General features: G+C 35.4%; 1 pseudogene; it reads left to right on the top strand.

Moving 5' to 3' along the window:
• The first annotated feature begins 1 nt into the window (after position 1).
• On the top strand, positions 2–2,279 carry LOC129884269 (endoribonuclease Dicer homolog 2-like; annotated as a pseudogene).
• Positions 2,280–11,267: the final 8,988 nt, after the last annotated feature.

The following is an 11,267-nucleotide window of genomic DNA, read 5'->3' as shown; positions in this document are numbered from 1 at the left end:
AATGAAGTAAAAGGTATTCTTCTTTAATTAGTGATAATAACAAATATTTTAAGAATTCATAAGTTTTTTTAATTTAAAAAAGACTCCTTCTCTTTTTTTCCCTGCCCCTCATCCACCCCTCAGCCCCATCCTCCCCCCAACCTCCCCTCCTCCACGTCATTATCACTTCCAAACAACTAGCAGATATTTAAATATTTTTCTAAACAGCTAACAAATATTTTCATATCTCGATCTTCAAAACAATTAGCAAATATTTTCATATTTCTCCAAACAACTAGCTGATATTTAAAATATTTTCATTGTTTTAACTAAAGAATCATAAAAAAACACATAAACAACTTAGGGTTGTTTAAATATCTTCTGGTTATTTGAACTAAACAACTTTTGGTTGTTTAAACAATTTTTGGTTATTTAAACAACTTCTATTGTTTGAATTAAACAACTTAGGGTTGTTTAAACAACATCTCTTGGTTGCTTGAACAACTCTTGTTTATATAAACAACATATCCTCTCCTCTCTTCTCTTCTCTTTTCATCAATTTTTTTTATAATTTTCACAATCAAATCGAAGTGAAAAAATTGGGGAAAAGAAAAGAGAAGAAAAGAAAGGAGAGGAGAATAGAGAAAATCGAATAAAGGAGAAAGAATTGGGGAAAAGAAAAGAGAAGAGAAGAGAGGAGAGGAGAACAGAGAAGGAGGAAGAAATGCATTTAGAAAATGGAGAAAATGGATGGAATTTTGGATTTTGTTAAAAGTTTTTGATCTTTTAATCTTTTATTCTAAGTTTACAAATATTTTAAATCAACCACATCTCTTCATAATTAACCCTAATTAAATGTTTATAATAAAAGAAAAGAAAAAAAAATAGAAATCCGATATCCTTCATTCCACTCTCAAATAATCCTTTTAGCTCATTTTTCCGAGAGTCTGGGTGTTTAAGAGATCTTTGGGCCGGATAATTTGGGCTCAAGATTTTGGTTCTGTTTGGCTGGGTAAAATGGGTCCAATTTAAGTTTAAAAGAATTGGTTGAAGGGCCTGGTCCTTTGGTCTTGGAATTTGGTTGGTCCAAGTAGAGTTAAAATTCCAAGGAAACAAATTCCTTAGTGTAATTTTCATTGATAAATCGAATTTGATGAAACATATTTTAGACAAATCAAACATTTAATTAACTATACGATCTTATTAATTTTAACAAAGTAAAATAATTAGCTAATTATCAAAAGTAAAGACCAATTGCAACATTAACTAAAATCTGATTAACTAATTGCAAAATTAACTAAAATCTTATTAACTTAAGAAAATAAAAGATACGTACTAAGTTTAAACATTATTTTTTGAGACAATATTCAAAAGTATTTTGTAAAATTTGAAAGTCAAACATAAATTTATATATATAAATATAGAAATATATAACTCTTACTGAAAAATAACAAAATTAAGCTTGAAAATATATTTTTGAATTATTCAAAGATAATTATTCTAAAATTTTTTGAAATTGAAGAAGCTTGAAAATTAATTAAATTGTGGAGGGTCAAAATTGGATATCAACAGCTCATTCCGGGTGATACTTCTGAAGTTCTCAACTTTTAGGAAGAGTTCTTGATGCCTTTAGTAAATATGTATAGTAGGTTAAATCAGAAGATTAGAAGTAAGAGAGTAGCTGATGTGGTTGAGGCATTAATAGGAGTCTACCTCAGCTCAGGAGGGGAAGTAGCAGCTTTATCATTTATGAAATGGCTTGGGATGGACATTTATTTTGCTGATGCGCCTACGCCAAGGCACTTCCCCTTGAATGCTAAGAAGCTAGTCAATGTACGGTACTTCGAATCCCTACTACATTACAAGTTCCATGACCCTTATTGCTTGTTGAAGCGCTAACTCGCGGATCTTACATGCTACTTACGATTCTACAATGCTATCAGCACTTGAAATTTCTTGGAGATATAGTGGTAGATTATGTTGTTACAACACATCTCTATTTCAAATGTCCAGGACTGACTCCAGGACTATTTACTGATTTGAGGTCTACTTCTGTAAATAATGAATGTTATGTTAAATCTACCGTTAAGGTTGGCTTGCACAAGAACATTGATCATGCCTTGCTATATCTTCACAGGCAGAAATGATGCACTGTTTAGGATTTTGGGAAATTGAATCCTGTGCCGCGTTTAGATGAGAGACTGAAACTACTTTCTCCAATGTTCTTGGAGATGTTGCTGAGCCCCTTATTTGCGCGATCTTTGCTGATTCTGCCTTCGACAAAGATACTACGTTTCTGAGCTTAAGATCTCTTCTAGAACCGTTGATTACACCTTATATAAAAAAACTCCAACCAGTAAAAGAATTAAGTGAACTATGTGACCAAAAAAGGTTATGTAAAAAAAGAATTTAGTTTCTTCATGGGACAAGAACTTTGCATTTGTAGAAATCAAAATTTTGTGGACTCTACAAGACGAGTTCAATTTCTGTTTCTAGAAGACTAATTTATCATAAACCCTAGATCACACCTATATAAATGGTAATATATTCTCTTGAAGATGCATCTCGAAAATTCCATAAATTCATGTAGCATTCACAGAGAGATCAAGATGTAGGCGTACTCTAAATATACTTCAAGAAATTCACAAATCCTCTTTACACGGCGATCAAATAAAATCCAATTCAGGTTTAAATTATCATAGAGAAAAATCAAGGAAGGGACTGAATTGTACTCATATTTATTATTATTAAAATATTCTTGTTTCTTCATATTTTATTTTTGGTTGGAGTTTACTTTTCATACCTAAAATTTGCTGCAAATAAATTGTCTCTAAGGGCCCTTACTCAAATTGGATTCATCTTATAGAGTCCCTTCTTTTTTTTTGATATATACACATGTCTTTCATTGATCTAAAGTCATTGGTACATCCCTAGCCTCCAAGCATCTGTAGAGAACTTCTCTCGGGACCTTGTTGTAAGCCATTTCAAGGTCAATGAAAACCATAAGTACTCCCTCTTCCTTTTCCTATATTTCTCCATCAATATCCTCACAAAATCAATGACTTTTGTAGTTGATCGCACCGGCATGAATCCGAACTAGTGCTTGGAAATGGACACACCCCTCCTCACCCTCATCTCCATCTCGCTCACCTTGACTTCCATAGTGCAGCTTAGTATAAAGATACTATGAGACAATATTTTCTAATAGTATTTTGTTAATGGAAGACTGTATTAAGAGTTTATTTTTCTTTAGTATTGAAGGTTAAATAATACGTTTTTCCTTTATACCATCCTTTGGAAATTGAAGTCGAGAAATCTACCTATTTCATTTGAATTCAAAATTTTGGTAGAATAAAAAAAAGCTGAAATGAGGTCCAGCAAGTCCAGAAGTGACCAGCACAAAGCCTAGAAAATAAGATGAAAAACAAAAAAATCTAGAACTATCCTTTTTCTGTGTCTTCACTTTGCATTTATGAAAGTAACTCTTCAACTTCTCTGTTCATCGATGTCGGATCAAGTTCTCCAACGAACGATGTATCATGATTCATCAACACAGTGAGTACCTCCCTTCTGTTATTTGTAGAAAGTCGATGCATCTTTCTTCTTTCTCACTCGAAGCTCAAGAACAGGTAATTGTGAAAAGATGAACTAAGAGCTTGAAACTTAGCTCTTATTCAATGGAGATTAATGAACTACAGAGAGAATTTTCGGAGATGATATTTTGTATATTGATCTACTTCATTATCTATACATGAGCTGATTATTTATAGAATGAAAGTTACATCTAACCGCCAAGCTAATTACTTTGCCAGCTGTACAATTAACCACTAATCTAACCAACTTGTAACAATACTAACAACCAAACTACCACGTGAGTACCATGTGTTAATACCCCCCTCAAGCTGGAGGGTGTAAAATGTTCAATACTCCCAGTTTGTTCATTAGATAGGAATGATGCACTTTACTTAGTCCCTTAGTTAACAAATCTTCCTGTTGTTCTTCAGTTCTCGCATACTTTGTCTCAATTAGTCCTTCTTTGATCTTGTCCCATATGAAATGACAATCTATCTCAATATGCTTTGTACGTTCATGAAATATTGGATTAGAAGCAATCTGTAAGACAACCTTACTGTCACTTATGATTGTCATTGGGTGTTTCACTTGTACTCCCAGCTCTTGAAATAAGCCCAGTAGCCATGTAACCTCAGCTACAGCTAATGCCATGCTTCTATACTCTTCTTCTGCAGAGCTTCTTGAAAATGTCTGTTGTTTCTTAGACTTCCAGGACACCAATGAACTTCCAAACTTGACTAAGTAGCCAATCACAGACCTTCTAGTGTTTGGGCAAGCTGCCCAATCTGAATCACACCAACATGTAAGCTCTTGACTAGGCAATGAACTCATGAAAATACCTTGTCCTGGTACAATTTTCAAGTATCTCACTACTCTAATGTCTTCTTCCCAATAAGATTGTTTTGGCTGCTGCATAAATTAACTTAATGTATGTACTCTATAGCTAATATATGGCCTAGTTATGGTCAAATATAATAACTTTCCCATCAGTCTCTGATAAGCACCAACATCAGCTAATAGGACATCACCTTGAACTCTTGTTGCTTCATCAAACACTGCAGTGGTTAACCTGACATTGGTCTCCAAAGGTGTGGTTGAAGGTTTTTCTCCTCCAAGTCCAATTTCTGAGATTAATTCTAACACATACTTCCTCTGATTCAGCAATATCCCATACATTGATATCAAAACTTCTATACCAAAGAAGTATTTAAGATCTCCTAAGTATTTTACTTTGAATTGTCTGTGAAGTGCCTCCTTTGCTTCATTGATCATGCTCATGCAGCTTCCTGTGATTAGTAGATCATCTACATATACTAAGATGATAACAATGTCTGAGCCCTTTTTCTTTGTAAACAGAGAATAGTCATGATTACTTTGAATGAAACCACTGCCAACTAATGCCTCAGTTAGCCTAATATTTCACTGTCTTGATGCTTGTTTGAGCCCATATAAAGACTTATGTAATTTGCATACCTTAGTCTCCCCAGACTTCTGAAACCCTCAGCCATCTCCATGTATACCTCCTCACATAATCACCTTGGAGGAATGCATTAAAGACATCTATTTGGAATAAACCCCATTCTTTAGATGCTGCCAGAGCAATGACAGACCTGACTGACCATCTTGGCCACAGGAGAAAAGGTCTCACGATAGTCTAGGCCTTCTCTTTAATTGTACCCTTTTGCAACCAATATAGCCTTGAATCTTTCCACTTCTCCATTTGCTTGAAACTTGATCTTGTAAACCCAATTAGAGCATACAGTGTTCTTTCCCTCAGGCAAGTCAACAATCTCCCATGTCTTGTTATCCTCTAGAGCTTTAATCTCCAACTTCATGGCTTCAATCCTTCGAGCATCTTTAGCAGCCTCTTTGAAAGTTTGTAGTTCCACAAGGGAAGAAAATTTTGTAAGGTAACTTTGATACTTAGGACTCGTCTTTTCATAGGAAAGATAGGCAGACAATGGGTATAGGTTGCTACAATTGGCCTTGGACTTAGACTTGCTAACATAGTCTTTCATCCATATAGGTTGCTTACATGTCCTCCCAGATGTTCTTCTAGCAGCACCAGCATCTGTAAAGGATCTTACTTCTGAAGTAGAGCTAGCTATAGGAGAATCAGTGAGAGTATCACAGGTTCTCTCAGAAACCTGCAGGTCCTGATCTATAGGAGTAACTCTTACTTCTTGTGAGAGTAGTGGCTCTGAGGATGAAGAAGGCACTGTATTATAGTCACTTCACTCAATGTTGTCTGATGGAATGAATGGATCTTTAGGAGACCTAGAGACCAATGTAGACTTTGAAGATTGGGACTGCAAAGATTGTGAATGAAAAGGAAAAACTCTTTCCTGAAAAACAACATCTCTACTAACAAATATATTTCTGGAAGCCAAGTCAAGTAGGATGTAACCTTTCTGTTCTTCTGAAAAACCAAGGAGTACAGCAGCTTTTGCTTTTGGTCCAAATTTGTCTCCCTTTATCAGATTAGTAGCATAACACAAACAACCTATCACTCTCAAATGAGCCTGTGAGGGTCTTTTGTGATAAAGTAGCTCAAAAGGTGTATTACCTTTTATGACAACAGATGGCAATCTATTCATCAAATAAACAACAGCTTTAATACACAACCCTCAATATCTAAGAGGGATCATGGCTTCAAAATCTCAAAGCTCTAGCTATGTTTAGAATTTGTCTATGTTTTCTTTCCACTGTGCCATTTTGCTGTGGAGTGTAGGGACAACTACTCTGATGAATTATGCCTAGAGATAACAATAATTCATTGCATTTGGAATTAAAAAACTCACTCCCATTGTCATCTTCCCAAACTGATTCTGTATCATGTATAGGAACTTCCTAAGCACAATGATTGATAACGTCCAAATATACTTCTCGAAAAGAAATATAAACAATCGTTTGCAATATATTTACTCAACTATGAGTCGGGTCGATCCCACAGAGAATATGGAAGAATATTGTCAATAGCAAAATTTAACTTGATAGTCCTTATTAAAAAAAAAGGGGGGGGGGAGGGGAATTTAAATTGAAACAAAAATAAAAAGAACAATAATAGCTTGGACTAAATATTTATTTGTATTTAGATTATTAAAAGTAACTAGGAATGTGTTCCCCATGATTTCATAACTCAACTAGAATATTGTATTAGTAATTGATTTTAGTTTTTAGCATTCAAGATTGGTAAGTTGAGTTCACCTAAGTTCTTGATCCAGCATTTAAATGAATTTCACGACGCAACTTGATCCGTCTACGAGTGTATGCTTAACTAACCCTTACCAATGATCCCAAATTTAACTATCGCTTGATCCGTTTAAGTTAATTAGATAAGGATGATTAGCCCCAAATCTCGTTGTTTAATCCCTTTTCCCATTCGATACCTCCTTGATCCGACAAGTAAGAATAAAGCGAGTTCTAATGTTTGCAATCGTTAAAAAGCAATCAAAGCGAAGGGAAAAACAATACATGCATAAAAATCATTCAAGAATCACTTTTTACATAAACTTACTTCGATAATTCATCATGGTTTCCACAAACCCAATTATGCAATTTAGCTACTCATAATTTGAAAACCACAATTTAGAAATTATAGACAAAATCTTAATTATGAACTTGCAAAATTGAATCGAATAAATTCAAAATCTTGAATTCTTGAAGATATAATAAAAAATAGAGAAGAAAAGAATAAACCAATTTTCTCCGGTCTTCACGGTGGCTTTTCCAAAATTTCCAAGCTATAAAAATCTAATTTCTAGGTTAAAAGTTAATTGTGAGTTGTGTATTAATTGTGGAAGAATAATTTTTATGAACTATTTATTTATGTAGAAAACTCTAAATAAAATAACTGAATTCACCACTAATTGAGAACCCAAAACTCGGAGGAATGGGTTCCGCGAGAACTGTACTGCGTCGACCTCAATTTCATGTAGCCTCGTGAGAAACTGCCACATGGCAGATATGTATTTATATTCAAATCCATTCTTGCACTTTGAGAATAATATATTATTACAATAAATTTAATTCATTAAGCTGTCTGCTTGATTTTCTTCTTTGATTTTTCATTTTTAATTTGTTTTGGCTCTAAATTTCTTTATTTTTGTGTCAGATTAATCCTACAAATAAAATACACAATTTAGCACCATCCATAAAATTTATACCCAAAAAGAACAAATAAAAACAGTAAATGTGAGGTAATTAATGATTAAAAATATATATTTTTGGCCTCACATCAACACCCTATACTTAAACTTTTGCTCGTCCTCGAGCAAGCATTAAAGCTCATCTAAAAAAAATATCAAACTTGGAACTCCATCCTTTTGGTTGATACAAATAATTAGGCCATACACAAATTTCAAAACATCAAGTACAATTTTCGACCATAATGCAAGATATACAATAAAACAACAAACTTCTAGCCTCCTAACCTCAAGGAAGGACTCTAACTCATCAAATTTAAGTTTGATCAGTTACTCCATCAAAGAAAGCTAATAAAATCACTTATCTATTATGAAACAAGTGCCCTCACAAGAAGAAATAGTCCACACACTCAATTTAATGATTGAATATAAATTAAAGACTTAGCATCAAAGAACAACTCTCATACTCACAAAAGAATTCACATGTATGCATAAAGAACCATATGCTTGCCCATTATGTACATCTCCTCTAATTTAAGCATGCTCGACTAGAATCAAATAGGACTTTTAATAGGTTGTCATGTAGGCTAGGGGACGAGTAGGAAAACTATATAATGGTGACTTACACTTCCCTAAGCACTTTACATTTTAATACTTCATCACCCATTATTTTTTCCTCTTTATTTTCAGCCTTTTATTCAACAATTATTTCACTAGTAATTTCATCTCATCAAGAATGCTTCAATCATTATAATTATGATTTTTTTCAAGTAATTTATTTTCTCTTTATTTTTATGTCGCATTTTTTTCAAGAGGGTACTTTTTTTTGCATGACTTTGTAGCTATCATCGATTATCTTTTTGCACTCAGCCATTCTTTTTCTTCAAATTTAACAATTATAATAAATCTATGCTACAGTGCTCAAGGAAGCAAGGTGCAAAAAATAGTAATTTAACAAAAGAGTCAAGGCATAAATATGGCTACCAATAAAAGGTTACAGGCTCAAAAGTGCTAACTAGTGATATAATATCTGAAAAAGGCTAAAATTTACCAGATAAATTAAAGAAAGCCTATTATCATCTTCTAAACAGATCAATACATTTTATTTCTCTTCAATAACATGTAGGGCAAGTTCTAGACTAAGATGCAAAATATGGAATATATGCAAACAACCTCACCGGACATGGCACAAATCTCAATCAAGATGGATCAATTTTACTCTCTAAGATAGATAGGGTCATTACAAATACTAAAATAAATTATATACAGAGTCACAAGAATGAGTTTAGGTGTCAAATAGTTTGTAATTTAATGAGTACTCAAGCATTCACAAGAAGGTACACTCAAAATGTAACACCCCTCAAAATTTTTCCCTAAGATTCGGACCTTTCTTGTACACGTGTAAGGTCGAACTTGGTTATTGTGAAGCAATTTCATGAGTAAGGTTAGTCTTTGAGAAATTGAGCAGCGTTAGAGGTGATGTGGGGTCACGAAGGACCCCTAGGACCAAGCTGAGTCCAAAGGATCCGTTGTGGCTAAGATTTAGGACGTGTTCAAAAAAGGGATCGACTTCTAACGACCCTATCTTTTGAAAGACGACAATTTGGGTGTCCCACGACCTATCAAATTAAAGGTCGTCGATTCTTCTTTCCAACGCCACCAAGAATGTAATTTTTGGGGTTCGGAGTCGAAAGAGATGACGATCCGAAGATGAACTAGCGCAACAGGAATTTCAGGCCTGGGGTTCAACTACTGGGAATCTGGGCTTGGCGCCGCAGTGGCGCGACACGCCACTATCGCGCCAAAAATATGCCTCAGTAGTTTAGTCCCTGGCGCGGTGCGCCACTAAAAGGTGTGCAGGGTTTTTCAAGCCAAATTTCCAAAACCCAGAACCTTTGGCCTTGGCGCTATAAGGGCGCGACGCGCCACTATCGCGCCAGAAACATGCCTCAGTAGTTTGGTCTCTGGCGCGGTGCGCCACTACGAGGTGTGCAGATTTTAGGCTTAATCGGCCTGGCGCTGCAATGGCGCGACGCGCCACTATCGCGCCAGGTGCATTTTTAGCCTATTTTCAAAACTTTTGAGAAGGGGCAATTTGGGAATTATCCCAAATTATATATGTATCATCCTTGGCCAATTTGTGGACATATTTTCAGCCCCCACTCTTCCTCTAGAAAAGCCCTAGGAGTCCCTCTCTCTCTCTTTCTTCTTCTTCTTCTCAATTTCCAACAAGAAGAGTTCCAAGAGCTTCAAGGTTTGAGTTCTCCATTGAAGACCCAACCACAAGGTTTTCTTCAAGTCCTCTCTAAGGTATGTAAGACTATCTAAAACATTGGTTGAGTCCACCCATGTGCCCTACTCTTGCTTTGAGGTTAGATGTTCATGAAAATAGAGTTTCTTGGTATAGTTTATATTTGTATGAACTTTGTCCCCTATTTATTTGACCCTATATGTGTTGATGTTGTTGAGCCAAGGAGTTTCCAAAATGAGCCTATATGTGAATATGAGTTGATGAAGATGAGTTATTACATATGTTTTATTGATCTTCTTAACTATGTGGATTATGATAAAAGAGGTTATTTTCCTAAGAAGTGTTGCCTATTTTAGAGTGTGATTTAAAGTCTTGAGTTGTGATGAGTCTCAAGGATTTCTCAAATGGATAGAGTAAATGATTGGTTATGTCTATATGTTGCTATAATTGTGCATTTAAATTTCTTTTGAAGAGATGATTGAGATTGATCGGATAGTACGATTGGAAGAGATTCGATTGTGATAGAGTTTATGAGTTGACAAGGTTGTAATTAGACTTGTCGATATGAGTTGATTGAGTTGATTGGATGGAGTTTTATGAGCATTGAGTCCTGGGAGGAGTATCGATCACCGAATTGGGCAAGAGTATAGTCCATACTCGAACCCAACACCTGTGTTGCCAAATGTAGGGGGGATTGAACCGTTAAAGTCGGATGCTTCCCCGAGAGTTTTGTCCTGACATTATAGGACTTGGTTGAATTGGATCCATGATTGATTGACTCGTTCATGCCCTGGCAAAGTATGAACGGACGCGGCAACAACGTCGGCTTGTTGTACTGTCACTGGCTCATAAGTGATGGTTGTCGGTTAAGAGAAACTCCCAGATAGATCTTGATAGTACTCTGAGTCAGACTGAGTTGAATGATATGTGATTGGTCCCGTCTAAATCATATTCTTGTTTAGACTTAGGACATTTGAGTGAGTTGTCCTGTATATATATAATATGAGTTGAGATTCTGAGTTGACTGATTCTTCCTTGATGTTCATTGCATTCGGCCATTTTACATACTCGTACATTCCATGTACTGACGCCATTTGGCCTGCATCGTTTCATGATGCAGAGACAGGTACTAGAGATCATCGACCGTCACTCCGTTGAAGATCCACATACACTCCCAGCTAGTTGGTGAGTCCTCCTAGTTTCCGGAGGATGTTGAACCTTATCGTATAGTTTTGTTGTAGCTTCCTTTACTTTGATTTCTTGGTAGCCATGGGCTTGTCATTGACACCTTTTAGACTTTGATAGAGGCTTCATAGACT

Source organism: Solanum dulcamara, chromosome 4, assembly GCF_947179165.1.
Source record: "Solanum dulcamara chromosome 4, daSolDulc1.2, whole genome shotgun sequence".
Classification (NCBI taxonomy): Eukaryota; Viridiplantae; Streptophyta; class Magnoliopsida; order Solanales; family Solanaceae; genus Solanum; species Solanum dulcamara.
The sequence above is the reverse complement of the archived record's forward strand: the minus strand, read 5'-3'. Positions and strand labels throughout refer to the sequence as shown.